Here is a 23,191-nt window from a genome sequence, read left to right on the forward strand (position 1 = left end):
AACTAGAAGAAAAACATTTTGAATGAATACCATAACATTTTAAATCGTGACCATTGTCTTTTCATTCAAACAAATTTCTTTTTATCAATATAATAACATTTTAGATGAGGACAATTTAATTTTTCTTAGAACCATGTTCACTCAGCCAACATGGTTGCAGGTGAAAATATTACATGGTCGCCGCAAAAATAGCTCCTATCATATTATTTTGCTCTTCAAATATGATTGTGACAATCATGTTTCTTCTCTGCGTGTAGTGGTGTGCGCATTACTCGAAATTGTCGTGGCAACATTCGTGAATGTGCGTGAATGGGACGTGCGTGAGAAATAAAATCGTTTCGTGAATGTGTGTGAATAAAATTTCTCCCAAATCACTCTCACGAAAAAAATCAAGATTTAGTTCTTACCCATTTGTTGACTGAAACTAATTTAGCTGTCGAACTATATTCTATTTATGAATTTTGTTACCTTTGCTCATTCCCGGTTGGAAAATGTCGTGAGTCTCTGAAGTTGTCGTGAATCGTGCGTTAAAAGTAGTTCCTGCGTGAGTATTGGTTTTCATTTTATGAATGTGAATGGCTACCACACGTATCGTGCGTGAATAAACATTTTGCTTCCTGAATGAGGAAAACAAGATTGGAGCTTTTATTCGAGAGATACCGGCCGAATGAACCATTTGAGGCACAGTCGCGGGCGATATTTGCATGAAATAATCTTCAAACTTTAAATTATATGGACCACACTATCGATTAAAATAAAGAGTTTCAGCGTGTTTCTGAATTTTATGTGTTTTTTAATGTTCCTATGGTTCTTAAAAAATCACCTTTTACACTCGTGCAAAGAATTCGTTCCAAACAAAATTTTTGATAAATTTCCTTTGGTGGGGTCAAAATAAATGCCGAATATTATCGAAAAAGTGTCATAAATACAGTATTGAAGCCTTGGGCAGACAAACATTTCCAGCGCGCTTTGATCGCGTCAACCAAGAATGACTTAAAAAGGAGGTTCATCGCTTCATTTCTACCTCACATAGGCTTGCCAGATGACCGGGATTCGCCTGGATTGTCCCGGAATTTCGTCTTCAGGAAGTGTCCCGAATCTTTCACAAAATTTGCCAAAAATCCCGGAATTTCAATTACTCAAGGCATATGTTTTCATTTTTTCCCATTTCTTAGAAAAGGAAACGATTTGAAATGAAATCGCTTTCAAAAATATTTTTATACCCTCCACCATTGGATGGGGGCATATTAACTTTGTCATTCCGTTTGTAACACATCGAAATATTGCTCTAAGACTCCATAAAGTATATATATTCTGGGTCGTGGTGAAATTCTGAGTCGATCTGAGCATGTCCATCCGTCCGTTTGTCTGTTGAAATCACGCTAACTTGCGAACGAAACAAGCTATCGACTTGAAACTTGGCGCAAGTAGTTGTTATTAATGTAGGTCAGATGGTATTGCAAATGAACCATATCGGTCCACTTTTACGTATAGCCCCCATATAAACGGCCCCCAAATTTGGCTTGCTGCTCCTCTAAGAGAAGCAAATTTCATCCGATCCGGCTGAAATTGGGTGCATGGTGTTGGTATATGGTCTCTAACAACCATGCAAAAATTGGTCCATATCGGTCCATAATTATATATAGTCCCCATATAAACCGATCCCCAGATTTGGCTTGCAGAGCCTCTAAGAGAAGCAAATTTCATCCGATCCAGCTGAAATTGGGTACATGCTGTTGGTATATGGTCTCTAACAACCATGCAAAAATTGGTCCACATCGGTCCATAATTATATATAGCCCCCATATAAACCGATCACCAGATTTGACCTCCGGAGCCTCTTGGAAGACCAAAATTCATCGGATTCTGTTGAAATTTGGTACGTGCTGTTAATATATGGCCTCAAACACCAATGCAAAAAGTGGTCGAAATCGGTCCATAATTATATATAGCCCCCATATAAACCGATCCCCAGATTTGACCTCCGGAGCCCCTTGGAAGAGCAAAATTCGTCCGATTCGGTTGAAATTTGGTACGTGGTGGTAGTATATGATATTTAACAACCATGCCAAAAGTGGTCCATATCAGTCCATAATCATATATAGCCCCCATATAAACCGATCCCGAGATTCGGTTTTGGAGCCACTTGGAGGAGCAAATTTCATCCGAGTCAGTTGAAATTTGGTACATTGTGCTAGTATATGGCCGTTAGCAACCATGCCTAACTTGGTCCATATCGGTCTATAGTTATATATAGCCCTCAGATAAATCGATCCCCAATCACACAAAAAAAGTTCATAATTGTATATAGCTCACATATAAGCGGCTCTCTACGTACCGTGCAAAAGTCCATATCGATTCGTAATTATTTGTAGACCAAACAATTTTTTTCTGATTCTATCACGAAATTAATTGATCCAATTAATTTTTTAATTGAATTTTCTTCAATCACAGAAATGATAGTATCAATTAAAAAATTAATTGACAGTCAATTAAAAAATTAATTGATCCAATTAAAAAATTAATTGATACTATTAATTTGTGTGATTGATTTTTGTTTCAATTAAAAAATTTGTTGAATCAATTAAATTTTTAATTGAATATTTTTTAAAACTCAATTAAGATTTTAATTGGAAAAATTTGCGTGAAATTTTTTTCTGTGTATACATACCTTTTTTGTCTAATATATACCACGTATGGACTAACTCACAATTTAGAAAACGATTTTAAGAAGTTTTGAGATATCACAACCCAATTAATTCGATTGTGGATGACAGTCTTTCGTAGAAGTTTCTACGCAATCCATGGTGGAGGGTACATAAGATTCGGCCTGGCCGAACTTACAGCCGTATATAATTGTTGGTTTTGGATTTTCATACTTTTTGTCTGTCAGATTTTGTACCACTACATTCAATCTCATCACTATGAGAAATAAATCAAATTACTGTCTTTCGAATCACCAGCTGTCACTTAAGCAGTAAATGTAAAAAAATATTATATATTATTAAAATATTATTTCAAATTCACGTTTTTCTGCGAAATGCATTTTTACAAATTATGTGCCAACGTTTCAAAGTTCAATTGTATCCCTATCACTACCATAGACTCTTTAGTCACACTGTAACAATCCCCAACTTTGATGTGAAATATACACAAAACCATGTCCATGGTGATATCCAAATTCCTAGTATCGAAAGGCACTACAAAAGAAGCAACGATTGTCACCTCAGAGCTTAAGTTTGTTTGCCAAAACCGAAAGTAATATGCCAGTAAATATGAGTTTAGGTTTCTGTCTTAAAAAAAAAAAACAAATTTTCCAAAAAATATTTACGTTTGGTATACAATCATCCCAAAATCATCATTGGGAGAAAATTTCAGAGGATCCAACATATTTAGGAATTTAAAAGTCTGCAGACAATAACGACTACGCCATGGCGTTTGTGCAAATTTACCAAGTGATAAAATATTGGCAACTATTTTCGGAAAATATGACTGTTTTTGCTTGTCCCGACAAATCCCGGAATGTACGGCGCAATGTCCCGGATTTCGGCAACCATCATCTGGCAACCCTAACCTCACAATGGCCACAAAAATCTTCGGATCTCAATCCGTTGGATTTTTACACCTGGAGCATATTGTACAGTAAGGATGTCACCGTGGTGCAATGGTTAGCATGCCCGCCTTGCATACATAGGGTCGTGGGTTCAACCCCAGTTTCGACTGAACACCAAAAAGTTTTTCAGCGGTGGATTATTCCATCTCAGTAATGCTGTGGAACGTTCGGTCCCTTAGGTCCCTTGTCATTGAGCTAAACATAGAATCGGGCAGCACTCAGTGATAAGAGAAAAGTTCAACACTGTTGTAGGTGAAGTGACCCTGAAAATATCGGGCTGCCACTATACCTAACCTAATCTAAGGTTGTCATTATAAAATACCAACGGACTAAAATACCAAAGAGCCACTTTCGTGCGGCATGTGCTGGATTTGTCGAGCTTTGAAGGCCAAAAATCATGGCAAACGTACCTAATTCGAAAACATCTATACAGATTTTAATTTCATGGTATTTACGACATTTTTTAAAATAAAATAAATAAAAAAATAATTTAAAAATATAGCGATTTAGTTTGTTGTATTATATAGCCAGCCAGACAGTATATAAATATAAGATTAGCTTAACTTAACAAATTCAAAAAGATAATTAATTTCCGTCTAAGACCTTAATGATTTTAAGATAGATCTATTATTTCGTTATTAGCGTAGTTTGATTGTTAATATTGGAATTGAGAAAGTCTGAATGGTATAATTACTGCATGAAGAAAATGAATTAATTAAGCACCTCATGTTTCAGCGCCCCACTTTTTTTGTGTGAAACGGCGGCGATGGCTTCAGATTACTGGCGGACCCGGAAAATGTTAATTTAAGCTGCAAATGGGTTCGGAACAATCACGCTGGTTCCACAGAAACAATATTTTTTTAGTGATGTATTGAACTGCCTCAATCAAAAACTAAGATTATAGTTTCAGGTTAGCCACACTTCCCCCATGCTTTCAATTGACTAACACTACTGAATGTATGTCAATAATTCAAGCGTCATTCAGTCTGCCATAGTTTGTGTATGCTGTTCGTTTCATCCGCTTATTCGTTTCTCCAACAAGCAACTGCGCACATGTAACACATTTCCAAGTATTTGTGTCGATTGTTTAGATTTTACAAGTTTGCCTTCACAAAGATAGGAGTTTCCATTTTTGGGAGTAGTGGCGTTGCTGAGAAGTAATTTTCATTTTTGCAACACGTGGTCGTTTTTCCTGCAGTGAGGAATGAGACCATTGTTGCAAAATTTTCGTTCTGAAATTAATTGCATAGCAATGTATGTACTACGGCTTAAAGGAATTTATGAACAAAGGAGTGACTCACATGTGGTTCGGTGGAATAACTTCTAGTTCTGAATACTATTTTGGCTTATATTATGTCGAAATAATTATGTGTGTTGTCAAATTGGCCTTTACTACTTAGTAGGTGATGCACTGCCAGAAATTCGAACAATAACTGCACGAAATTCTTTTCTCCCAAACAAAATTTTAGATAAACGGACACCGTTTGATATTTCCATTTCGTGGTAAAGAAGTCCGGTTTAAAAATTTGAAAAGCAAAAACGAAAAACTTTAGTTTCAAACGTCTGATCCTTTATCTTTCAAACGATGTACCGAAAATAACACAGAAATATAATTTTATATATACATATATTCCAATTTTGTTTCAATATTTTGTAAAGTTCAATTAAGGATATGTGGTTTGCACTGTATTTACTTCTATACGGTGGTTGCAGAACGACATTAGTCGATTTTTTGGCGAAATGATCACAAAGGACATGTGCAGATTGCATGATGTTGATGCAAAAACCATGACCCATAATACTGCTTTTTAGACCATATTGAGCCGTATAGTTAAGGCTCAACTTATACTCCTTAGTAACAATTGGAATGAATGGCAGTAATAATTCATATGCCGGAATTTTTGTATGTGAGTCAACCTATCTTACCAAAAAAACTAGTTACCGTTATCTAAACGTGAAATAAATTGTTCATATCGTATATCGGTGTGATAGTCATCTTGTTAATTAATTATTATTAAACTATAATGTATTTATTTTATTGTATGTGGTTTATTACGCAGAGAAAATATAATTTAAAGCCTAAATGAACCTAATATTGAACTTCGTGTTCATGGAATTTAACAAAAATAAATCCCATGCTGAATCTGCACCACAGCTCCACAATAAGTGAATCTAGAATTACAAAATCTCTGTATATCTTAATCGTAATCAAATGGAAATTGTAATCAAACACATGGTTAAAAAGGTCATTAATGGTTAGACTTAAAATTATGACAATGTCGTTACTTTTGAGTATTATGCACAAGAATTTACCATCAAACTTTTGAAACATCACATGCTGTTTGAAAATCTACTGAGTTTTTCCCGAAATCCATCCATTAAGGTTTTTATTTAAATGTCTTTTGATACCTTCCCCGATGGCTATATTTCGCTTTTTTTTAAACATACCTCCATATTTTTCCACCGGCTGATTGTTGGCACACCATTCAAGAGCTGTTGTCATAGTGGCGTGATCTGATCTGTAGTGTGATTCTGTATTCAATTTTAACGATGAATCGCATCGTTAAGAAGGGATAACAAGAAAAATAACCAAGCTATTCGGTATACATTTTAAACTACAATCACAATCGTTTAAAATTAGCTGTGTTGTTTTCGGTGCAGATAACAATCAATGCATCGTTACGTAAACAACGAAAAATTTTTGATTGTTTATTTTCTCGAATGCAGTGCCGTTATTTCATTCATGAAAAATAGTGGATCCCTTTCCTATAACAAAAAAAGTTTTTGTTTTTGCAATATTTTAAAAAACCAAAGCCGTCCTAAGAATTTAGTCGAACGAAACTGCCTTGAATGGTCTTAAATTAAAGTGAATTTGATATAGATTGCGAATGTCGCATATTTTCTCTTCCCGCTATGTGTATTTCGTTTAAATTAGTAAACACTTTCCAATTTTGCAAACTGTTTCCGTACTATTCTTCGTTTTTACCGTTTTTCGTAGCAGAATTGCCAAGCGCAACGCAGCTTAAACAACAATTGCTAAAGATTACTTGTGGAATGATCCAATCGTTAGTGCAAACAAGTTTTTTCGTAGACAACGCTAGGTTAGGTTAGGTATAGTGGCAGCCCGATATTTCAGGCTCATTTAGACTATTCAGTCCATTGTGATAGCACAGTGGTGAACTTCTCTCTTATCACTGAGTGCTGCCCGATTCCATGTTAAGATCAATGACAAGGGACCTCCTTTTTTTAGCCGAGTCCGAACGGCGTTCCACATTGCAGTGAAACCACTTAGAGAAGCTTTGAAACACTCAGAAATGTCATCAATATTAATGAGGTGGGATAATCCACCGCTGAAATATTTTTGGGGTTTGGTCGAAACTGGGTTCGAACAAACGACCATGTGTATGCAAGGCGGGCATGCTAACCATTGTACCACGGTGGAATGGTGGCATTGTAGACAACGCTAACAATGCGATTATCGTGAATAAATACAGAATCCTAATACTGATATATTTAGGATCTGTGAATAAAACGCTGTCTTTTTATCGCTTGTGGAAATAATGATTGAATAACTTTTCACAAGTTTTTTTTTTCAATTTACCTATTGCTCTTCTGCAAAGTGGCCAATGTCAGTGAGCCTTTCCAGTTATCTCTGTTTTGGACAAATGTACATCGTTTGACATTTGCTTTTTGTGCTTGTTTTCAATAAAAATCGAACTTCTCCTTTATCAGAGAGTGCTGTTTAGTTCAATGACAAGGCACCTCCCTTTTACAGTCGAGTCCGAACGGCGCTCAACATTATGGTAAACCACTTAGAGAAGCATTGGAACTCTCAGAAATTTACTGATCGAAACATTTTGTATGTAAGGCGGGCATGCTAACTAGACATCAAAATATCGAATATTTACGGCACAAAGCCATTCGAAAGAAATTGACATTAAACTAAAATGAAACTAAATTAAGCTAAATTACCCAGAAAAAAAAAGATTCCTCAAAAGTAGTTTGGATCCCCAACTTGTTATCCGGAAGTAGTGCAAATTTGGATCATCTCCAATGAAATTTACATGGCTTCTCATAGGACGGAAGTACTTCGTTTTCGGATCCTTTGCATTGCTTTAGAAGTTGTTCCTTGGAAGTTAATTTGAATGAGGATATTTAAAAAACAAAAACAAATTTCCACCAAATTTATTACATTTATTTTCTTATTATTTAATTTTTTCAATTTGAACTTTTTCGCTTCTCGAGATATTCTTTATTAGTATGAATGAAAAAATAAAGAAAACAGGTTCAAATCTCACCAGCGGTTAATTTTTTTTATTATCGTTTTTTTTTAACATTTTTTTATGTTAAACATCGTTTTTATTTTGTTATTTTTTGCGTACACTGTTAGAAAAATATGTTTTTCATATGTTTCGATATAAACAAAATGTGTTTCGGGCACAATTTTTAAACACAATATATTTAAGTGCAAACATGTAATGTTCTCAAACTAACACTAAATGTTTGGAACACATATGTTATTATGTTAGAATATATTATGTTTGGGGCATGCATGTTTCATAAAAATTATATGTGTGAATGTAAACATATATAAATTTACAAATTTCGAGTAACCATATATGTTGTGATATTTTATTCAGAGAGCGACAGAGAGAGAGAGAGTATAGAGAAAGAAATAGAGATAAAAACCGGGAGGGTTGACGAAAGATATCAAATTTACACAGCGAGAGAATCGAAAGAGAGCAATTTCTGTGAAACCGCTTATATATATTGTTTCGGAAACTGCTTTATGATAAGGCCAAAAATTTTATACGCTTAAGTCTAAATATTATTTAATTTAAGTCTAAATATTATTTAATTTGTGTATATTATAAAATTATTTATGTATGTTTATACTCGACCCCACGTTCTTCCTTTGTTAGAGTTTTTGAATTCCTTCCAAAATATCAAACTTTTATACCAAAACCAGGTTTTTATTACAAAATTGTTATTTTTGCAATAAAAAAATAATATTTTATCCAAAAGCTCAGTCCATTTCGTTTATATCAAGCACTGTTTCTGACTGTAAATCTTTAATAACCCACATTTCGAAGTTTCATTATAAAAATTTAATATAGTATAAATATAAATGTGTAAATTAAAAAAAACAATTGGTGTTTGGTCGGAGCAGGGATTGAACCCACGACCCTTTGCATGTACGGCATACATGCTAACCACTGCTCCACGTTGCCAACACATGTATGTTTCTGTTAAATAATGTTATGTTTGCATGGGCTCGTGGGCGCTGCAAACTATGCTATATAAATGTAACTTATAACGATAATTGTCTTCTGGTGACTATAACAGCTACGTAGCTCAGTGGTAGTGTGTTGGCTTACAAACTGTATGATCCTCGGTTCGATTCTCCGTCCAGGCGAAAGGTAAAATTTAAAAAAATTATAAAATTGAATAATTTCTTCAACATTATTTGTATTACAGAAAAAGGTGCCAAGAACTAAAAAATTTCGTGGAAGTGAAAATTATGTTAGGGAATGAGCACAATCTTCTTTGGGGAAAATTCTTCCAAGCATATAATATTTTTGGCTCAAAATGCTTCCAAAAATAGAATATGTTCACATAAAACAAACATATTAATGTTTCGGCAGTATCCAATAATATATGTGCTTCCTGCAAAATATGTTTGGAACATATGTTAGAGAGGCGAGTTTTTTTGAGGGTGTATATTTTTGTATAAATATATATTTTCCATTAAATCCCCTTCTAAAAGGAACTTACAAGTGAAAAAGTCAAACGACACAGGTTCAAATCCCAGCGGGATGAATTTTTAATTTTATTTTTTACTGAAATTTAATTGTCAAAAACTTAAATTTTCACTTAAAATAGCCTAATTGCGTACTTGTCCAAAAGGACTGCATCGGAAGTGGAAAAAAATCCATGGGGGATTCCGGGATGTGCTTTAAAAGAAATGTTTGTGAAACAACTTCCAACTTTTTGCTGGGTAATTGAAATCATATTTACTAAACTTGATCATGGATTAATCAGGTTGCCTTTTATTTGGCGGGATTGGGCAACCCTAGTGTTGTAGTTTGCCAGTTGACGGCTCTATCGTAAAGCTTTGTGAAATTAAATATACGTTTTTACATACGGGCGCGATTTGTGTTGTTTACAGCAACTTATTCTTGGCCAAAAAAATGGAATTAGTGCGATTCAATATTTGGATATGAAGCTCCGTCAAGCGCCTGCGTTTATCGATGGTGAATTCAACCGAGTCCGTAGTTCACTCCAAAACGAATTTTGTAAAGGTCATCCGGAAACCATTGATGCTGTGCCACAACTTATAGTGCAAGATCGTCATGTGACCTATCTTGAGATTGAGACTGCCTTAGGCATTAGTGGGACCAGCATACACACAAAAATCTTTTTTTCTGATTCAAAAAATTAATTGATCAAATTAATTTTTTAATTGAAATGTCTTTAATCACGAAAATTATTGGTACAATCACAGTGTTAAGTTTGGATACAAAAAAATACTTGATTAAAAATTTAATTGATTACAAATTGATTTTTAATAAAAATTAAAAAATTTTCAATCATTGACTTGATTAACATAGAAACATTACGTTAATCAAGTCAATGATTGAAAAATTCTTGATTAAAAATTTAATTGTATCAATTAATTTATTAATTAATTGGAAATATTTTGGTGATATTTTTTTATGTGTACATACAATATTGCATGCAAATTTGACCATCGAAAAAGTTTGTTCGCGTTGGATCCCACACATTTTGTCATTCCTGACTTGGCGCAGAATTACTTCCGCGTAAAAAACAAAACGAAAAGTCAAATATAAAAGGCAACCCTCGTATTATTATATTAAGCAATATTATCTCTAATGCTGATAATACGACCCTATTTTTGTATAATGCGTAGAAGCTAACAATTGCACCGCGGGGTTTAACATTAGTTTCAATTACAACCAATAGCATGGTCCCATCAAAGGCTGAAAATTGGAAGAAAGAAACTTGATTGCAATGAATTTGGGTTAGACGTTTATTTCCTTTGCGTGTAGTGACTGAGAAATATGCAAAATGCGAAAACGTTTCTATTGCAGACCCAAATTCGACACCAAGCATACCCAAACAACAACAGCAACATATAATTAACCATGTTTCAGACTTGAGACCTATAGTGCTGTTCAAAACACTAGCAACCACACACAGATTTTTTGTTTTCAATCACAGAAATTATAGTATCAATTAAGTAAATAAATACAAAGAAATCTTTAAAGCGGGATCAGACACCCGTAAATCCAAAGACCAAGTAGTAAATAGTAATGGAAGAAAATTATTGGAATTCTGCACCGATAACAACTTACTGATATTAAATGGAGTAACCAGAGGAGATGAAGATGGATCATTTACGTTTATAGGACATACTGGTGAATCTGTAAACGATATATGTGCTATCTCTCAAGAACTATTGAACCTTGTGACGGAATTTAGAGTGGAGGATAAAACTTGGTCAGATCACCTGCCAATTACATTATTACTTAGTATATCTACTGAACACGGAATTGAGAATAATCTAAAACTATTACCAAAACTTTATTGGAAAGATGCGGATAAAGAAAGCTATCAAATAAAACTTAATGAGAATATGTCGAACATGTTATCTGAAAGACTGGAAGCCACCCTGGACGATCTTGCTAAGGTTATTACAGACTCGTCTAAGAAACAAAAGTTATACAAAACGCCTTTTCAACCTAAACAGAAATGGTATACTTTACAATGCTTTAACGCTAGAAACAAAATGTTTGAATTACTGCAAAAAATATAAACTGGATAACACAACAGACTCGAAAGAAGAGTATATAAACGCTTTCAAAAATTACAAAGCGATTTGTAGGTCTAACAAAAAAGAATACCAAGATCGGCTTCTCGAGAAAATAAATAACGTGTGTGATTCCAAGCAGTGGTGGAAAGTTGCGAAAGAAATAAGAAACCAAACATTCCAAATTAGCTCCAACATATCATCTACCGACTTCAAAAATTATTTCGAACGCCTTCTAAACCCTACAAGGAGAATAGTAGAAATCAGTTATGCACCTAACTTTCGGACTGACCCTTTACTGGATTGCGATATAAGCCTTTCGGAATTGATAAATGTTCTAAACAAATTAAAAATGAATAAAGCACCAGGCGAAGATCGCATACCATACGAGCATATAGTCTATGGCACCGCCAGTTTTCACGCACAACTGGTAAAGCAGTACAACACAATCTTAAATACTGGAGAAATGGACAATAAATTCGACAAAACTATTATATTTCCTATACACAAGAAAGGAGACATTTCACAGCCACAAAATTATAGAGGTATAGCTTTCATGAACTGTTTAGCTAAAATTATGATGGGAATTTTAAATGAGAGAATATCGCACTGGGCAGAGTACCACAAAATTATAACAGAATGTCAAGCGGGTTTTCGGAAAGGTTACTCAACGGTTGATAACATATACAATTTAGCATCAATCGTTAACCTGAGATTCAAACAACGAAAGAAAACATATGCTTTCTTCGTAGATTTCAAAGCAGCTTTTGACAATATCTGCAGAAAATCACTTTTTTATAAATTATATCAAATTGGAATATCGAATAAGCTCGTAAAGCTCATAGAAAATATTTACAGCTCGACGGAATACGCAATCTGGACTGGTGAAGATCTCTCTGACTATTTTCAATCAGACTCTGGAGTTAAACAGGGTTGTTTACTGTCCCCAATCCTTTTTGCCTTGTACATCAATGACCTCGAAGAACACATACAAGGTGGCATTAATGTACATGACATAAATATTCGACTACTTCTCTATGCCGATGATATTGTAATATTGGCAGAAAACCCTGTTACAATGCGGTTTATGATATCAAGACTAGAAAGTTATTGCGATATGTGGAATTTACAAGTTAACATGGAAAAGTCAGAAATAATGATATTCCGTAATGGAGGAAGACTGAGTAGGGAGGATGTCAGGGAAAACGATCAAAATTACAAATGAATACAAATATCTTGGCGTTACCATCACCCCCAAAATGTCATTTGGAAAACATGTAGTAAAAAGGACTATTCATGTTCGAATATAACGATCAACGTATGCCAAAAATGTTAACTATGCTCGTGTTGCAGGAGGAGGTATTTTGGGTTTCGAATCTCAAAACAATTACCCAAAATCTAAGTTTACCCTGGCCGACAACAAATAGAAATGAATGGGAGCTGTTTAATGCAGAAGTTTTAAGATGCAAAAAAATAGAAGTTCTCCAATATTATCTTGATCGAAAATCGCAAAGTATTTCCAGGGCTTACAAATATTTAAATAGTGCAAGAGGAAAATATTACTTTACTGATTTCTCCAACATAAATCAAATAGGCTTAATATTTAAGGCACGATGTGACTTACTAAATCTGAATTCATGCAAATTTAATGCCGAGGAAAATGAGAAATTGTGCACGCTGTGTAACCAGAATGAGAACGAAACATTGTTTCACTTCCTTGGATCATGCCCTGCTCTACGAGAGTTTAGGATTCGTTGCTTCCAAAGGCAGTACTTATCACAAAGAGAAATTATAGATATTTTGGATGGCGTAGCTGAAGGTTATTGGTATAAATTAATTGCTCTTTTGGAACCAGCCTTAAAATACCGACAATTCCTTATAAACGAATACAATTAGAGTATCCTTATATATATGAACTTATTATGACAAACGTTTGTATAGCAAACCACTGTCATCACTCGATTTCTCATTTCTTTTTTACACTGTAGAAATACAATTAAGAAAAATATGAACTTTGAATGATGTATACTATATTTTTGTAAATAAAGAAAACATACATACATACAAATAATTAAAAAAAAAAAAAAAATTAAGTAAATTGAAAAACTAATTAATCCAATTAAAAAATTAATTGATACTATTAATTGTTGTGATTGATTTTTGTTTCAATTAAAAAATTTGTTGAATCAATTATAATTTTAATTGAATATTTTTTAAAACTCAAGTCTTTAATTGGAAAAATTTTCGTGAAAGTTTTGTTCTGTGCACACCGGCTGCTGACAACAAACCGAACTTGTTTGGAACGTGAAGGTATACTAATTTAAATTTCATTAATTAAATGATACGAGTTCAGTTCTCCTTAAAAAAATTACTGCGTTTTTGTTCCAATGTTGGTAAATCTATCACTTACAAACATCACTTATTAACATAAGGAGGGAGGGAGATCACTTATTAACATAAGGAGGGAAATCATATAACTGGGAGTCCAAACAACAGACGCAAATTCTAAGATTGGTCTGACAAGTGACGTGTAGAGACGTTTCGATTTATAAAGGTCATTAAAATCTTTCGAACATCTCTTAATGGAACCCAGTGAGGACATGCTTTCCCAACACATGATTCGATATGAGAATCAAACTTCAATATACAATCGTCTAAAAGCCCTAATTCATTGAAAATTTCAACGTTCCCCAATTTGAAGTTGTCAATAAAGTATTCTGTCATCTTTTTGTATATGATAAAGTTCGCCGGCAGACTGCTCAAATCTGGAGTAGGAGGAAGATTAAGTAAAGATGCATTGTCGGAAAGCATTATATTCTGAGGAGTTGGTCTTTTACGTTTTGGGATATGTAACACTATCAAATTTAGTATTTCCTAGATCAGGGTAATGCTATTTGCAAATGTTTTGAGCAGCACTGTGCATGTTATGCCCGTAAATGTTATTCGGTCAGTTGCTGTATTAATAGTGACGTTTTGTCATGCTTCGCATCTTTTGGCCATCCCATTTTCACATTTCATTCAATGTCATATGAAGCTTTCGGTTTATGGTGTTTATATCTTAGTGCCCAGGGATTTGTTTGGTAGTATTACACGCAAAAAATAATTATTTACTGCCAAACGAAATTTTAGAGCAACGATTATCGTCTTAGTTTTCTTTTCTCAGTAAAAACGAATGTTTGGCGGAAAGGTATAGAACATTTATGTCTTTTATAGAACATTTATGTCAGGATGTGAAAATATAGAGACAAAAAAACATTTTCCTTTGAATTTTTCGGCTATGTGTGTCTTATTTCTATATTATTTATTTAGTACTCATGTCTTTCTCTTCTATAATGTACAAATAATTAAAAAACAAGTATAAAATTTTATATGTTAAGAAAACTTCACGTTTTGTCAGGACGGAGATTTGAACCGTTTACCATCCGTTTTGAAAACAAACACTTTTTTATGCAACAAAAATGGAAATAATATGATTTTGCATTTATTCAAAAAATTGTTTCAAGATTTCGAATGGCTCAATTTAGGATGCGTGGCATAGTATTGCGTTAAATTGTTTCTTCGACGTGGTAGAAAATTTAACCCCTTCAACACGTGTTTTTTTGTTTTAAGAATAAGACGTGTGAAATTAAGTACTTGTTAATTTTGGAAAATACATATAATATTGCCTTATTTTCATTAAATATAATGTGTACTAATCAAAACATGTAATAATGATACAAGAAAAGTTAACTTTATTATATAAAAGAGAGTTCACATTTACCCCACGTCATAAAGTACGCAAAAAAATTTCACCTCACCAGTTAAATGTTAATAAAGCTATGCATGTACAAACGAATGCCAGTTTAAAATCCAAACTACAACAGATACTTCAAAGTAAAAAGGGTTTTCTTAATCCCAAATAGACACAAGATGTAATTCCTTAAAATAAGTCTTGGCCTATATTTGAAGCGTTTTTATCTTAAATTTACACTCAAAAAAAAATTAACTTGGATCCAAAGAATGTGACCTTCCTTTAAGGATTTTGGTATTGATTCCGAGCCAAAGATGCGGGTTCTTTAAAATAAGGAAATTTTTTTGCGACCTATCTGGTTTTAAATCTAGGATCTATAAAATTAAAATTAGGATACAGATCTCATTTATTGAATTTTCATTATATTTTTCCGGTATATTAATAAAGCTATTCACGTACAAACAAATGCCAGTTTAAAAATCCAAATTATGACGGATATTTAGAAGTAAAAAATATTTTCTTTATTCCAAACTAACTTTAAACCAAAGATGCTAAATCCTCAAAATAAGTCTTAGCCTATATTTCAAGCGTTTTTATCTTAAATCTAAAGATTCAATATTTCAGTTAATTTAAGGACGATTTCTTTAAATCAAAAATGTGTTTCTTTACTTTAACGAAAATTTGCCTTAGTTTAAAGTCATGCAACTTTAACGAAGGGACGCAAATTTTCATAATGCGTGTCCTAAATTTAATGAAAAAAATTTTTGAAGCAAAGATTATAAACTTTCTATTAATTAAAATTTCATCACTTTAAAGAAATTTGTCCTTAATAGTGTGTAAATTGCGCATCCTAAAATTGAGGTTGCGTAATCTTTAATATCACGTAAATATTTTTTTAGTGTATTGATTTAAATAAGATTATAAACTTTCGTTTAATTAAAATGTCATTATTTGAAAGGAATTTGTCCTTAGTATTGTGTATATTGCGTGTGCTAAAATTTAGGTTGGGTCAATATTTTTTTTTCAGTGTGAGTTTACTGTTTTTTGAGTGTAGCGCCTCAATTATTGACCTATCTATTTCTTAAACTTCTAGAAACAGTAGGTTAGGTTAGGTGGCAGCCCGATGTATCAGGCTCACTTAGACTATTCAGTCCATTGTGATACCACATTGGTGAACTTCTCTCTTATCACTGAGTGCTGTCCGATTCCATGTTAAGCTCAATGACAAGGGATCTTCTTTTTATAGCTGAGTCCGAACGGCGTTCCACATTGCAGTGAAACCACTTAAAGAAGCTGTGAAACCCTCAGAAATGTCACCAGCATTACTGAGGTGGGATAATCCACCGCTGATGGTGGTGTTGGTGTTCGGTCGAAGCAGGAATCGAACCCACGACCTTGTGTATGCAAGGCGGGCATGGTAACCATTGCACCACGGTGGCTCCCAGTAGAATTTCGATATTTTTATGAATCTCAAAAATACATATGCTGGAGCTTAGGCAGTCAGTCTATATTTTGCAATGACAGCAGATTTTACTTCTTTAAAATTGGCCTGAAATTTGAAACATAATATGGCTTTATATCAAAATATATTATATTGATGAGACCGATCTTCCGATGCTGGGGATTTAAAATGGGATTTGCTTACTCTTAGTCAAGGTTGTAAAAAAATGCTGGAGCCGGAGTAGACTGAATAGTCCCGTTCATAGCATCTTTACGTCGACATTGTATTTATTTGAATTCGATATGCTTCTTTGAGTTTTCTTTTCTGTCAGCGAAGCGGTGAATGGTGCTATCGTTATACCCGTCTCAATGTCACACAAGTCACAGGAAAATCTGTCATACCAGGTCTTGGCCATTACATTGTTTTTAATCTCCTCCGCTAATTTCTCTTTTCACGTTTTTACACTTGCAAGTGACCATGTGGGAACTTGATTTTCAAATGAATTGATGGTGGCCATCGTATTTTGTTGACAATAAATGACAGAGAAAATTGTCCATTCTATCATAAAAGGAGACAATCTAATCGTTTTGTGACATTTATGGCTATCATCATGATATTGATAGTTGAAAATGAAACACTTGCTTCCGAATCACGACTAGGGTAGTTCGCACTCTATTATTTTTGCTCTTTGGTGGATATTAACCTTATCAATGCTATATGAATATAGGGAGATCTGTTATATATTAGTTCTAGAAGTTTTGTAATCAATAATTTGATTAATACCTTACACTGAAAAAATATTGTTGTAAGCACAAAGATTTCATGACTTGAAAATACGAATGTCATATTTGCATTTCCGACCTAACGTAGGTGACCTTTTCATTTTGTCCTTGGAATTTGGTTATTAGACTTCAAAATGGGAAGGTTAGGCATAGTGACAGCCCGATATTTCGGGCTCACTTAGACTATTCAGTCCATTGGGATACCACAGTGTATAATTTTTCTCTTATCACTGAGTGCTGCCCGATTCTATGTGGAGTCCGAATGGCATTCCATATTGCAGGGAAACTACTTAGAGAAGCTCAGAAATGTCACCAGCATTACTAAGAGGAGACAATCTAACGCTTAAATTTTTTTGGTGTATGGTCGAAACTGGGTATGCTAACCATTGAACCACGGTTGTGGTTTCACCGCAATGTGGAACGCCATTCGGATTCGGATATAAAATGGAGGTGATAAGAGAAAAGTTCTCCACTGCGGTATCCCAATGGACTGAATAGACTAAGTGAGGCCGAGATATCAGGCCGCCACCTATTCCTAACCTAACCTATACCTAATCTCAACTTAGCCCCGCATCAATACCAAAATATTTTAAGTAAAGCCAAAATTTTTGGAATTGGGTGCGTTTTTTTTTCACTGTATAATGATAGCCTGATGTTGTGAACCCTCCCGTAGTTTAGAGTAAGTGGACCACCTCCTAATGTGTATGTGGTAATTGTTGTTGTCGTTGTTTTGCGATTTATTGTTCATTGGTAAAAATGTCTTGATTTGTGGTGATGAAGTTTCTCTGTTGATAGATTTGATCGTTACACAAGTTGGGCTATGATGCTTTCTTTTAGTTTCTTATCCACTACAATCTGCTCCTCATGTTCCCTATCCTTCTCTTGATGCCTACGGGGACTGTTAATTGTAGCAACAATTAATTGATGGATTTAATTGGGACAATAAATAAAGATTGTCGTGCATGCACAGAGTAGGTTTCTTCCTACGAAGATTTGTTGTTGTGTTTTTGTTTTTGTTTTTTTAATATATCCGCAATTTAGGTGAAACAAGCAGAAAGGTTTATCGTTCAATGGATTCCGCTTTAAGATACATGATTGTTTGCCAGAAAAATTTTTGGGGCGATTTTTCCTTAATTTTAGTCTTTTATGTTGGGCTACAATCACTGTTGCTAGAATTTTGTATTATTCCCTAATTTTATTCTTTTTGATGTATAATGACTTGCTTGATAGACCTCTCTTATATAAAAGAGTACAGGATAGCTGACATCAATTCCAATTCAAACAACCACACGTTGTTGTGTAATTGTTAATTCGAATGGAAAAACTATACCTTATACTCTTATGATAAGAAGATCGATACCAAACTATCACAATTCGAGATATTCAGTATCAGAAGTAAATTGTACATAAAATTTGATCATATTTTTTTTCCATATTGGATACAATGAAATATTCCAAATATTTTTACAGATTTTTGAATATTAAATGCACGCAAAAACATACCTTTCTTGCAAACGAAATTTTATACCAAAGAAAATCGTATGGAAATTTCTCTTCTGTAATACAAAGAATGTAGAAGCAAATATTAGAATCGAACACATTATCTACTGGGCCATGTAGCTCTTATACTCACCCGCTTGTTCTGGGAAGCAGTGAATACTTAACTATATAGCTACTCATTTATAAACACTCTTACTTACACTCCGCATTACGACCCATGTGTTTGAGCGGATAGTTTAACTTGGGCATGTCGCTCAATATAACCAATAGACTATACTCTGCATTACTTATATGCACCCAATTCGTTGCTTATAAATATGACATTATTTTGCAATTTGTTTTCAGGGACAGAAAAGTATTGCATAAAATGAGCTTCAAATCTATAAACTGGATCAGACATATACATATCATTCATAATTTAAAAACAAAAAATGTTATTTAATACCTCATACACATTGCACTTCCAAAATCCACTTTAAATTGATTTCAACTGTCATTTGCCTTATAAAAAAGGATTTCAAATCCACTTTTAGTAGATTTCGAGCCTAATGTGAATGAGCAAATTACATCAACTTAAGTGTAAAGTATAACGTGCATCGAGAAAGTATTGTGTATCTGAAGAGAATAAATCGAAAAATATTTAGAATTGAATTACAATAAAATAAAATAAAATTATTGGTCATTAGTATTCTTAAATACTTTATTGAACAAACTGCGTGCATGACCACATGCTACAAAACTAAAATAAAAACTGGCTACTACAAAAAGTTTGATGACGTGTAACAGGTTGGCTGATAAGTCCCCGGTCTAACAAAGAAAAACACATTTTTTTTGTCAAAATTCGTTTTTATTATTCAACATAGTTCCCTTAAAGAGCAATACAGCGATTATAACGACCTTCCAATTTTTTGATACCATTTTGGTAGTACTCCTTCGGTTTTGCCTTTTGAGGTCTGAGAACAAAAAGTCGCTGTGGCCAGATCTGGAGAATACGGTGGGTGGGGAAGCAATTCGAAGCCCAATTCATGAATTTTTGCCATCGTTCTCAATGACTTGTGGCACGGTGCGTTGTCTTGGTGGAACAACACTTTTTTCTTCTTCATATGGGACCGTTTTGCCGCGATTTCGACCTTCAAACGCGACAATAACGCCATATAATAGTCACTATTGATGGTTTTTCCCTTCTCAAGATAATCGATAAAAATTATTCCATGAGCATCCCAAAAAACAGAGGCCATTACTTTGCCAGCGGACTTTTGAGCCTTTCCATGCTTCGGATACGGTCACCGGTCGCTGTGCACTCAGCCGACTGTTGATTGGACTCAGGAGTGTAGTGATGGAGCCATGTTTCATCCATTGTCACATATCGACGGAAAAACTCGGGTGTATTACGAGTTCACAGCTGCAAACACCGCTCAGAATCATCCACACGTTGTTGTTTTTGGTCAAATGTGAGCTCGCGCGGTACCCAAAGAGCAGAGAGCTTCCGCATATCCAAATATTGATTAATGATATGACCAACACGTTCCTTTAAGGCCTCTGTTATCTGGATCAACTTCATTTTACGGTCATTCAAAATCATTTTGTGGATTTTTTTGATGTTTTCGTCGGTAACCACCTCTTTCGGGCGTCCACTGCGTTCACCGTCCTCCGTGCTTATTTCACCACGCTTGAATTTTGCATACCAATCAATTATTGTTCCCTGGGACAGAGTCCGGAAACTCATTATCAAGCCAAGTTTTTGCTGCCACCGTATTTTTACCTTTCAGAAAACAGTATTTTATCAAAGCATTTTTTTCCATTTTTTCAGAATAAGAAAAGTTGCTTCACAAAAGACGCTCTATCTCACAAACTAATTGACTTACAGACGTCAAATTTTGTCACGAATCATTTGAAGGTTGGTACTATATAAAAATAATATGAATTTAATACTACGCCATCTGTGTGTCAGACCGGGGACTTATCAGCCAACCTGTTAACGTATTACAGCGGGACTTTATTTTTTCGATTCGGTTCAAGTCTAATCATTTGTTGATTATTTTGTACACTACTTGAGGGTCGTGTAAAGAAATGATGATTGTATCTTGAGTAGTCTTGGACAAAATCGTCCAAAGGAACTATTTCCTTCAAATCATTCCTTTTCCTTCCGGCTTTTTATGTTTGTCATCACTGTCATCTATTAAAGACAGACATTACATTGTTTATAGTAATATGGAAAGAAAAAATAAGGAATGGAATGGACAATTTAAGGAAGCAACTAAACTCAACTAAGCAACTAAAATTATTCATTGCAATGACTGTATCCTAAAAGATTTTGTGTTTTGTGAAGAGCCTGAGATGGAACTAATAACCCTATTAAGAATATCAATCAATGCTTTATTATACACACGCGTCAAAATGTATGAATTGGCAAATAGCTACTGTCAAACAAAAGTAGAATCAAATATATTTTTCTGTTGGTTAAGCTACTCTTGTAGTTTAGTCAACGCAATGGTTTTAAGCTGAAATCAAAACAACAAATATGATTGAAGAACAAACCAACAATAAAAAACAACACATATGAAGAAACACGAAACACGCCCAAAATAAACCCAGCCAACTGCACTCAAATCGATGATTTGACTTTGGCAAAGGAAAAGTGAATATTTGTACAAAATTTATTGTGGCGAAGCCGACTATCGAAAACATTTTTTCGGGAGGTTAGAGTGTAATTTACATTACGTTTAGTGAATTACCCGAATTTATTCTGGTAATTGATTGATAGTTTTGCTGCAAGTAGAGGATGTTGATGAGGAATATGGAAACGGCCGTCCATCCAACCATCTTGCAGTCTATAGGGCTTTGCCCAAACAAATTTGACAAATATACTTTTCCTCGGTTGGATAAGCTACTCTTGTAGTTTAGTCAACGCAATGATTTTAAGCTGAAATCAAAACAACAAAAAAAAAATTTTGTAATTTTCCAAAATTTTCGTACAATTTTGATAGGGTAAATTTGGGATATTGTGGCAGTCAATAGTACTATGTTTTTTTACAACGAAACCCGAAGATAATTCATATTGCGGTAAAGCCATTCGTTCTTCAGAAAAGAAGAGTGCTTGAAATTTACGAAATCGAATGTGGTTTTAGTATAAATATTTAAACAAATAAGTTTTATTATATTCAAAGTATAACAAAAAAATGAAGAAAACAATATTTCACTTACATCCAATACATATTTTAAATTGTCATCATCCTAAACATCATGGAATAATCTACTATAACGAAATATATTATGAGTTTTTAGAATTTGTTGATAATATGCCTGTTTATTCTTTGGCAGAACTCTTCAAGAATATGAATTATTTGAGGTCATCTAATAAATTGTTACTGTGGCCATACTGAATCCAAGAAATCCAAGTCGCAAAAATGTAAAATTTTTTGGACTTCTTTATATGGTAGTGATTTACATCTCAATGAAAAAGTTTCTGACCCCATTAGACTTATCCGACGGTACTGCATTTGCCATAACCATCTTAATGCGGACACTTGTTTTTCTTTGGTCCCACCATCGTAGAGCTAGTGCAGATCGTAGAGGGGGTACCACGTCTAGGCTCTTGTCTGCCACAGATGCAGATGATAGTTTTATTGTGGACTTTAATGGGCTTTTATTGAAAAGAAAAAAGTCCAGAAGTTGCTTCTGTCTGCGGTCTCTGCCATCCAAACATGTCTTTCACTAAATAACATTGACAGTGATGGGGTCTAGTTTTCTGTGATGCGATTACCATTGAAGTTTGCTCCTTGGCCAGAAGATTGGCTCGCAATTGATAATGACACTTATCTAGATTACTCTCGCGAAATCATGGCTCTTAGAGCACATTTCTCCCAAGATCATGCTGGATTATTTTACTGCTGTGTCTGGCAAAAAGAAAAGCAACATCCTAAGTTGTTTGGAAAATTTATGAACCACTGCTCTAATCGATTACAATTCAACCAGCAATCCAACATTACCATGTTGATGATGGAAAACAATGCCGCCAGTAGTACTGCCAGCCAGCAATCAGTATTAGTTTGGTTTTGTTTTACGTTGCAGCTCTTTTGCTTGGTAAACGGATAACTAAACGAGAAGTAAGTATGATTCAACATTATGCTTGGAACTCTATAGTTCATCTGTCATTTCACTGTGTACTAATTCACTTAGAAGCTTGAAAATTCATAAATAATATAAAATAAGGTTTTGTTTTTTATTGAACGTATTAGCGTAGATAGACAATTTTCCCATAGGGGGTGTGGGGGTTCAATTAATGTTTTATTTT

At 34.2% G+C, this 23,191-nt stretch overlaps 1 protein-coding gene across 6 annotated transcripts in view; it reads left to right on the plus strand.

Annotated features, from left to right (window-relative positions):
- Window positions 1-23,191, plus strand: part of mrj (DnaJ heat shock protein family (Hsp40) member B6 mrj) — a 191,191-nt gene that overhangs the window by 51,724 nt on the left and 116,276 nt on the right. The window contains exon 1 of one of the 6 annotated variants that reach the window (XM_075313926.1): window positions 20,736-20,794. The exons of 4 other annotated variants lie outside the window; for them this stretch is intronic. The gene's annotated coding sequence lies outside the window, so the exon portion shown is untranslated. Of the gene's footprint in view, window positions 1-20,735; window positions 20,795-22,845; window positions 23,004-23,191 lie in introns of those variants that run through there. One more of the 6 variants, XM_075313929.1, reaches the window with a different exon arrangement.

The sequence above is a fragment of the Haematobia irritans genome, chromosome 5 (genome assembly GCF_050003625.1).
Source record: "Haematobia irritans isolate KBUSLIRL chromosome 5, ASM5000362v1, whole genome shotgun sequence".
NCBI classification, from domain to species: domain Eukaryota; kingdom Metazoa; phylum Arthropoda; class Insecta; order Diptera; family Muscidae; genus Haematobia; species Haematobia irritans.